The following is a 10,115-nucleotide window of genomic DNA, read 5'->3' on the forward strand; positions in this document are numbered from 1 at the left end:
ACAGGCGTCAGTACCGAGCTGAAGCATTCTCCCTGGTCTCTCGGTCACGGGGGGAACCTCTGGAGACCAAATCCCCCCTGCCCTGCCCCACTGATCCTCCTGCCCCTGGAGGTCCTGAGATCAGGGTGCTCCTGTCCCCCCTGAGTGCAGCAGGGCCCACTGCCACCTCCCTCAGTCCCACCGTGCCGGCCCTGCCCTCCCGTCCACAGACGTGGCAGGGGGACTGGGAGGACGGCCAGAGCCCTCGGGCCTCAGACAGCTGGGCGCAAGCTGTGGCGCCCTCGCCACTGCCCTGGGGGTGCCGAGGGAAGCCCAGCGAGCCGGCCCTCGGCGGAGGCTGCGTCCTTCCAAAGCCACAGGAATATCGCTTCCTGGGTGCTTCTCTGGGTGTCGTGGTTGGAGTTCTCCGTCGTGCAGGTATCTCACCGGAGTGAGCGAGAACCCAGACACCTGGGGTGTCAGATCTCGTGGTTGGAGTTCTCCGTCGTGCAGGTATCTCAGAGTGAGCGAGAACCCAGACACCTGGGGTGTCAGAGTCGGCGATGCCGCCCCGCGTGGCGTCATCTCTGGGATGGGACGTAAGCTCAACCCACCTGAGGCCACACAGAGGTTGTTTTCAGAGGAAAGGAATGAGAGGCTTCAGCATAGCTCACGGACCTTGAATGGCCCCCCTTTCCAAGTACTCCCTGACCACGCTGATGGGCTCCTTGCTGTCCTACTCACTGTACCTTCCTAACTGCTGGATTCTTCAGAAGAGTCCAATAAAGTTGGTACTGTTATCTGTTCCTTTTACAGACGAGGAAACGGGCTCAGAGAAGGTAAGGGACGGGGACCTCAACGAGCAGCACAGTGCAGGCTAGAAGCCGAGCTCTGGCCCCAGCACAGGCCTTCGGCCCCCAGGCTCTGTGCGGGAGGTGGCCAGGGGCTTCTGTGGGACATACACTCACACCAGGGATGGCGTGGTGGCACTTCTCACTGGGGACCCAGGCGTGGGCTCACTGCTCTGTAGACAGCGTGTCTGAGCTGCAGGCCCTGGGCATCCGGCTTAGCTGGCCGAGTCCCGGTTCCTTATCTGTTAAGTGAAGCTAGACCCCCTCAGGGCTGCGAAGAATAAATAACTCAGTAAAGCTCTTGGCGCCAGCGTCTGACCACAGGGCCGGTCACACAGGGCCAGTCACATGGGCTGCATTCGCCTCAAAGGCTCTGACACGTCAGGAGAGTCAAGTAGCGGCCTTTGTCACAATTACTTGTAATTATTTATGGTTTACATTGTACCCTGAGGCCCTCTCTGTTCCCCACAACCAGACATGAGCTTTGTGGTTTCCCAGTGGTTGGTGATCCTGTCCCAGCCCCAGGTCAAGTGGGCCCTGGAGTCAAGGACCCCACCCGATGGAATCCGTCACATGGACACTGACCATCTGGCCCTGCATTGCCCTGACAAAGGCCCGAAGGCTCCCTGAGGGTCAGAGACGGCCGCTGGCACTGTCCCTGGTCACTCTGCTCCCAGGGCAGCACAGGGCGCACCTTTGGTTTGTTCCAAGCACAGTGACAAGCAACCAGCGGGTGGATGGCAGGGCGAGGCACTGTCAGGCTCTCCTAGGGCATCAGTGCATCCGGCTTGTCCGGTCTTTCTATGGGGCGTCTGGAAGGCACAGTGCTTGAGCCAGCATGTCGTGAGAGCAGCTGGCTCACACACTGCAGGCCCTCCCTGCTGCTGGCACGTCCACCCGCCCCACAGCTGAGCCCAGGCTGGGGCAGGGAAGGCGGACTTGACAAAGGCTTACGGGGGCAAAGCAACCACGGAGGGGCTCATAAAAGCTGACTTTTGTGGCTACGAGGTAGAGCTTCCTCATCTGCCGCTCGTGGGGCGGATGCGGGTCTCCCTGCCTGGCCCCACCTGGCAGAGGCCAGCAGCCCTGCGGCTCAGGAAGACCCTTAGGTAGGTCTGGACATCTAGAAGGAAGTCCAGAGTGAGCACGGAATGACAGCATGCGCTCCCCTGCCTGGCTGAGGATGTCCCTTAAGTCCCACCTCCTGCCTGACACCTGGTGTCTTTCCCAGGTGATGGTTCTCAGAGATGTCTGTCTCTCCCAGGAAGAGCCCCGCCCCACCCTCAGGTGTGCACGCTTAGCCCGAGAGGTCTTCAGGAACCCGTATGCCAGGGCTGAAGACAGGCACGGGGAGTGGAGGTGGGGGAGGACGGGAAGGGACCTGGAAGGGAATGGGTGCTTCCCGCCAGCGTCAGACACCTGTGACTTACACAGCTAACCGTAGGACGTTCATCAAGGATTCCAGGCTGAGGCTGTCGCCCCCATTTTACAGGTAAGGAACCTACATGGGATTCACAACCGGTATTTGACAAAGTCGGGATTCAAACTCAGCTGTGTGTGATTCCAAAGGCCTTGTTTTAAGTCTTGTGTGGCGGAAATATGACACGCTATGTGAATCGGAGGCTGTGCTCGCCTGGGGGCGAATCTGAGGCGTCCTTGCGGGGAAGGGGTCTATTGACCTGGGACATGAATGGGCAGGGCTGGGGGACGCAGTGGCTGAGCGGGAGATTGCGTTCTCTGAGGCAGGCCCGTGGAGGAAGGGAACGGAAGTGTCAAGTATAGTTCACGGTGGCAAAAGCTCATAGTGTGTTATGGGGGAAAGACTAAACGGAGCCAAAGGCCAGATCCCAAAAGGCAGCAAGCTGAAGAAAAGGGGGGCTGTTCCGTGGACACTGGGAGCCTGTGCAGGCTTTGTGCAGAGCGACTGGAGGACGAGGCTGCAGCGGTGCACAGGAGAGCCTGGCAAGGCAAGTGCGGGGTCCTGGGGTTTGTAATGTCACGCGTTGCTTCATACCCATCTGGAGCAGGTGGAGCCAGGGGGTGGCCACGCCTGGGTCGGGGCAGAGAGCCTGTGCAGAGGTGGGCTCCACGGGGCCGTGCTGAGAGGCAGGAGGACGTGGGTTTGCCTGACCAGCTGGGGCAGCCCCGGGGGTGCCTGGCTGGACCATAATAAGCTCCGTGGGAGCTGGAGCCACATCTGCCTGGGGTAACCATTGTGCTGACTTATCTATAAAAGGCGATCATTTTATCAACGTCAGGGATGCCCTGAGACACCATGGAGGTTGGTCTTAAAGCACCTGGGATGTGCGGCAGAGCCAGCGGGCTGTGGGCACACGGTGACTTCTCCCGCGGTCTCGCCCACACATCCCAAGGCAATTTCATGGCCTCTGAGAACCTCATCTTCGTGAAGAAATCAGGAAAGGGACCAGGTGTGGGGAAAACGCAGAGCTCTGCTCTGGACAAGTTGTGCTCAGGTGCCTGTAGGATAAGTATCCAGGCAGTTGGGATGAGGGGTGGGGGAACCTGCCCTTCCAGAGCCTTCCATGACTGGTCCTCTGTGCTCCCGTCAAGAACGGGACATCCCTCCACGGACACACACGCTTCAGAATACACTGGTTCCAGGGGCCTGCCTACTGGCCAGACTGCAAACATCTAGAAAAGCCCAGAGAAGTCTGGCCCACTGTTAAAGAGGATAATCATGATGACAACGGTTTTTTGAAGACAGAGATCCTAGTATCTTGTGTTATGGGTTGAATTATGTCCCCAAAACCAATGGTTCAGTCCTGACCCCCAGCACCTCAGAATGTGACTTATTTGGAAATAGGGTTATTGCAGATATAATCCGTTAAGGCGAGGTCATGTCGGAGCAGGGCGGGCCCTTCATCCAATATGACTGGGGTCCTTATAAGAGAAGTGGGGGACAGGGACACAGGGAGAATGGCCTGGCATGACAGAGGTGGACACTGGAGCAATACACCGAAGCCTGCAACCGCAGAAGTTGGGAGAGGCAAGGAAGGGTTTCAGGGGGAGCAGAGCGCCGATGACACCTTGATTTTGGACTTCTAGTTTCCAGAGCTGAGACAATACATTTCTGTTGCTTTAAGCCCCCAGATTTTGTGGTACTTTGTTACAGCAGCCTTGGGAAGCTCACGTCATCATCTCTGTATCCTTGAAAACTGGCACAATGAGTGGCAGCCCCCAGCCGAGCACCAGGAGGCCCCTATGTGTGAAGTGGCACTATGAAGGTGGGCACGGGTTCAGATGCCGGGGCCCGACAGAGTTGGGGTGCAGGGGGGCTGAAGCCATGACTGAAAACCAGACCGCGGGCCTCAAAACCGAGGTGGGAGGGCCCTGATTACGAGGAGTTTGCTGCACATAAGAGAGGCCACCAGCAGGATGGGGGGCCCGTGGTGCTCTGGGTTCTGAGGATGCTTAATTGTGTCTGCTTAGCAAGCCGAGTTCCAATCAATAGTCAGCGATGGAAGATGAGCTCACTTGCGGACGTCCATCCATTACGATGAATTAGTAAATTGATTAGTTTGGGGTGGGGAGCATTAAGGCCTCAGGTTTTCCCTTGATGAGTGCATTTGGCCTGGGACATGTCAAGCGGAGGAGGAGGGCTGTGGAAAACGGGTGGCCTTGACAAAGGCAGGCAGGGATAATGCAAAAGGGACAGGCTGGGGGTCATTTGCTGTGGCTTCCTGTTTTCTGGGGACTGATTGGGAGGCTGTGTCTCCGAGGGGGACCTAGGAGTTGGTCTCCCCGCAGCCAGCATACAGACTGAGGAAAGCAGACGGCAGAGAGTCAGGCGGCCAGGTTGCTGGTCGGGAGCAGTGAGGACAGACTCTGAAGACAGAGGTGAGGTGCTGTCTGGGCACCCTGGGGCCTCTGGCTCTTGCTTCCCAGGGTGTCTCCAGGTCCCCCTTTGCCCCGGGGGGCGGGGTTAGGGGCACTCTCTCTCTGATTGGGTGCCTGGGTGGTTAGGTTGCACTTAGGAACATGGAAAATTCAGGTCCCCGAACAGTGAAGTTCAAAGGCCTGCTGGAGAGAATGGCGGGCAGGAGGGTGTGGCTTTGCCCCTGGAGAGCCCTGACCTGGCGTGGAGTCGGTCCCAGGTGGCCCGGGCAGGAGGGAGAAGGGATGGAGGAAAGGCCCCAGGAGATGTTCCCCACCTGCTTGCGTTTTCCTGAGTTTGGGGGCCAAACCACATAAGGCAGGCTTCACATGGCGCTCTGGGTTCAGGGGAGCCTAATGGTGTCTGCTTAGCAAGTGGAGTTCCTACCAGGAGTCAGTGATGGAAGGTGGGCTCGCCTCTCTGTCGTGATGAATCATTTATTTAAATGGCTACTGTGGGGCTGGAGACCACGAGGGACTCAGGTCTCCCTGTGATGGTGACTGAGCGCACGTGGCGTCGTGTGAGTTGGCGGCTGCCGGGTATTCTGTGGCGGTTTCTTTGCTCTGAGTTCTGAGATGTCCTCAAGTGGCCAGCGGGACACCGTCCTTGTGCTTCAAGGAATCCTGTGAATTTCTGGGCTATAAAAATCCCCCCCATTCGCCGACCCTCAGGGCCCAAGGACAGGGAGTCAGGAAATGGTGGGCGAAGCCGGCTGTGCGGCTGGGTGCTGGTGGGCACGCTGGGCACGTGGGTCCCAGGCGCTCCGCCTCCTTTCGCTAGGGGGACAGCTTCCCTCTGGGGCACGGGGGTGTCGCCCTCGGAGCTTCCTGGCATGCAGCGTCCTGTGCCCTTGCACAGAGGATCCGATGGTGGGATGCTGCTCGGGTCTGCCTGTGGCCCAGGCGGACCGAGGCTGGTGCCCTGAGGCCCAGGCTTTGAGACACCCCCATGTGGAGGGGGCTTCGTTCACAGAGCACCTGGGAAGGTGGCTGAGGCTGCCACGAACAGCAGTGAAGCTGAGGCATCAAGAAGAAACGTGGTTTATTAGGGTTCTGGTTTGGCCTCCGAGGGTGAGGCAGCGGCCCGGACCGGCCTGAACCGGCAGGGCATGGGACGCATGAAGCCTCGAGCTGACCAACAGCAGGGCCCGCCACGGGTCTGAGTCAGAGTCCTTGGCTTCCTGTCCTAATGGAGCCGACAGACTTTTCATTACTTCAGTTACCAAGCATGTGGCCAATCTCCAGACGGACGTCGAGTAAATCCTTACTGTTTATGGAACTGGTAAGTGATGGGAGCTCTAGGAATTTTGTGAACTTTTCCTCTGAATTTTTCTGAACATCGTTCTTCATTATTTACTTACCTAACTCCAAAGTGACAGAATATTTTAGAAGTGCAGTTGTCTCACATTTCTCTCCCAGAGGGCTCTCACGGGCCTGTGGGCAAGCCCCAGTCAGACTGAGAAGTTTGGGTGCTGAGGCCAACCGGGCCCCGTGGACGGCCTGGCGGGTTTGACCTGTGGGCTTCACAGCCAGCTTCCAGAAGGATCCTGGAGGCAAGGGCCCAATTCTCGTCCTGAGCTTACAAGGTGTAGCACAGTTCCCAAGGCGGAGAATCGACCCTGACAAATCCAGTCACATGGCTGACCCCACGCCCTGCGACGTTTGCCCTAGGCCCTTGGAACCGGTGTATGGGAGGGGTTCGCCCGGCCTGCAGGTGTGGGCAGAGGCCATGGCATGGCTCCCAGGGTCTTGTTTGAGGGCAGCCCAGCGCCTTAGACGGGCCTGGAAGCTGCAGGCATCTCGGGTCTGGGACAGAGGACCTAAATATGCCACAGTGACCTTGTGCATCGAAGCAACGTGGGGCTTCATCAAAAACCACGCATCCCGAGCCTCGCCTGTGACGCAGACACAGTGGGGGCCTCTGTGAGGGGCCGCAGCCGGCTGTTGAGACGAGAAAGCTCTCTGGCCGGGGGTTCCGGTGTCTCCCCCGTCCCTCCTTCCCTTCCTTTTCTCTAAAAGGAAAACACTGGTTTTACAGAGAAGTGTCTTAGGTCATCACGTCAGGAAGCGGTGGAAGATAAAACAGCCGCTGAGTTTCAAATTGCTCACGTCTCACATTCACATTGCTTGCTTCAGACACATTAAGATTATTATCGAAGATCTCAAGACTGGAAGTACGTAACGTACGTCAGCATATACTACCTTCTGCGTATTTATACACAGAGTATATATATTGCTTCACAGCCCAGCTCATCTCAAAAAATTTTATGACAAACTTGACAGCGAGATTTAAATCGGACCCAAGAGGAAACAGAGTTTGGACTAGGCCTGCAGGAGACTTCAGTGACACCTTCTCTTGAGCTCTTTAAGGTGACAAATGTATAAGGGTCAACCAGCAAGAATCACCACCACCTCGACCTTAAAATAAAATAGGGAGAGTCGGAGGGAAAAAGAAGGGCTCGGTGGGCAGCCGTGGGGTGGCACTCAGAAATGCGCGGGCGAACTCCTGCTTCGGGAGCGTGGGTACCCACATTTCTCCCCATTTAGGAAGTTCTCACCGTTCCGTCTTTAAATGAGCTTTCCGCCCCCTTCTCACTCTCCTCTCCTGGGACCCCAGGAATTTGATTTGCGAACTGTTTCTCCGGCTGGCATCCCACCGACCGCGCAGGCTTTGTTCCTCTTTCGTCCTCTGTTCCCTGGATCGTTTCAAAGCTCCCATCTTCTCAGTCTTCCTTCTGCTTGATCGGTTCCGATGTTTATGAGATTGTATTTTTCATTTCATTCGTTGTAGCCTTCCTCTCAGAATTTGCTTTTTTATTTGTTACACTGCTTTTTGTTCACGTAGTTTTCTTGATTTCGTTGAACTGTCTTTTTCTTGTAGCTCACTGAGCTTCCTTAAAACAGCCATTCTGAACTCTTTATGGGGTAAATCACCGATCGCCATGTCTTTGGAAGACTATGATCCTTTGGTGGTGTCATGGTTCCTTGATTTTCCACATTCCTTGAGTTCTGCATTGCTGCCTTTGTATCTGGAGCCACAGCCACCTCCTCCAGCCGCTACTGCCTTTGGGAGAGAAACGCCGTCACTTGGCCCTGCTAGAGATGGGCCGCCTAGGGGTGATTGTGCCCAGCTTCCTGCTCCCTCTCATGGCAGAATCCCCAAGCTTGCTTGCCCGCCTTCTCCTGACTCTGCAGTAACCAAAGCTGGGTGCTGACGGCCTCTTTCGTTTTCCCAGGAGTGGAGCAAAAGCTCAAACTCGTGGTCTCTCTCTGGCCGGCAGATTCGGGCTGGCTTTTTGTACGTGCTCACTAGCCATCTGCCAAAGCTTGCTCTCGACACTACTTGGAGTGCACAGCAGGGGCTGGCCACAGAGGGAGGGGCTTCCTGTGGGCCAGTCTCCTGTGGACAGCCACAGGGAAGGCATCCCCAGAAGCTGGTGAGCCAGCTCCTTGATGGAGACCACGATGCAGTTGAACCTGCTGACTTCACAGCCTCTTCCCACCCCGTCAGGCAGCGCACGGTTCAGTACTCCGGATGGGGTGAGAGAGAACAGGCCTCTTGGGCAGCGTCCTGCATAGCTGTGGAAGCTGGGGGCTCCCTCACTCCCCACTTCCCCACAGGAGAAAGTCCGGGCTGAGATCGCCCTTGGCCCTGAGCCCTGGGGCAGGGGCGCTGAGGGCAGAATCAGGCTGCTCCCCTTCAGCACCCAGCCTCACGGAGCTCTGCTCCAGGGGCCATACCGAAGCTTCTCCACTGGAACCCTAGACCGCCACCAAGGCTCTTGTCCGTGGGTGATGCCTAAGAAAGTGTTCTCCAGGGTTTCCTAGGCTGAAGCCCAGAGGGGCCGGAGCTGGCTCACGAGCCACTGCAAGGTCCAAGCCAGGCCCTCGGTCTGGGTAACCGTCACCCGACGTCCAGGTGGGCAATGTCCCTCCAGATCCCGAAGCTCCCAGAGGCAGGTTTGTCCACGGGCAGATGCCACACTGTTGCTGTTGGGGGGCCCACAATGACGGACGTCTCATTCGGCCACGTTGCTGACGTCACTTCCGAAGCCGGCCATCATTAGTTACGACACCTGGCCAATGGGGAAGAAATGAACGTCCGCCAGTCCCTCCTCAGTGGCCAGAGTGCTGCGTGCTCTCTGCTGTGCCCTTTCCCCCAGGTAAGGCCAGAAGTTCAAGGTCAAGGTGTTTCGTTTCTCCTACAGGCCGTGAGAGAAGGCTACGTCCCAGGCCTCTCTCCCCGGCTTGCAGGTGGCTGCCCTTGTGCTTCCTCTTTACACGGCCTTTCTGCTGAGTGCGCGAAATCCCGCACGTTCTTACCGCACTGCCACAGCCGCTGACAAACGCTGGAGTTCCGCCCCCTGGTGTCAGCTTCAAGCCTTTAATGCCTTTAGCTACTGAAACTGATGAACGGAAATGGGTGAATCAGCCGGCTGGCAAGGGTTCCCCAGGTGCAGGAAAGGTTTGCGTTCAAAGACTGAGACCCTTAGGGATAAAGACCTCTACCCTCTGGAGGTCTCACGGGCTCTTCTCTAGGCCTCTGCTGAGCCAGCAGCTGCATTCGGGGCCCACTCCTTCCCCTGGGTCACGGCTGCTCAGGTTTCAGACACAAGCGTTGTGAAGAGTGGTACTAACCACTTTGCAAGCGATCTTTCTCCCTGTGCTGCACACACTGTTCTTCCGGTAGCACTTGTCAGGAACGGGACTGGCGGGCTCCGTGCCACTGTCCCTCGTCTGGTCATGGGCAGTTCTGGTCTTCCTCGCCGGAGGCCCGCAGGCGCTCAGCGCAGATCCTGCTCCACAGGTTTTGCATGAATGTTTTAATGAACAGGGTAGTAAATCAAGACAAAATTACCCAGCTCTCCTTTTCCCTTCTCCCTACAACTCGTGAGACTATAAGCTGATTACGAAGGTGGAGTGTGGCACATGTAATATTTCTCTATAAATAAAGATACCCAAAGACAAACATGATCGATCGTCCTTTCAAAAATTACCACGTAAGAAAACTAGAAATACCTCAATAAAAATATAATTAGGTTTTCAAAGAACAGAAGTGTGTACGCACACATATCCACAGAGCTCATGTGAGAACCTCACGGTTATTTATTTCTATTACAGCTAGACACAAAATGCCCAAAGATTTACAAATCCAACCATACAAATTTTAAACACTTTTACAAAGATGTAACTATAAAGAAATGAACACTATGTATTTATGTTTGCAAACAATTTTACTTTCAATTCCCTCTGGTGTGAAAATCGAAGTTTGTCAGAATTTCTTTTTGATACAATCGTATGTTAAAATTACGAGGACAAAATTGATGAAATCCTAATCATCAATAGCCAAGAACAAATGACTATTAAAATAAATATGATCTTCAACTCTTT

This window comes from Pteropus alecto, unplaced genomic scaffold (genome assembly GCF_000325575.1).
Source record: "Pteropus alecto unplaced genomic scaffold, ASM32557v1 scaffold21, whole genome shotgun sequence".
NCBI classification, from domain to species: Eukaryota; Metazoa; Chordata; class Mammalia; order Chiroptera; family Pteropodidae; genus Pteropus; species Pteropus alecto.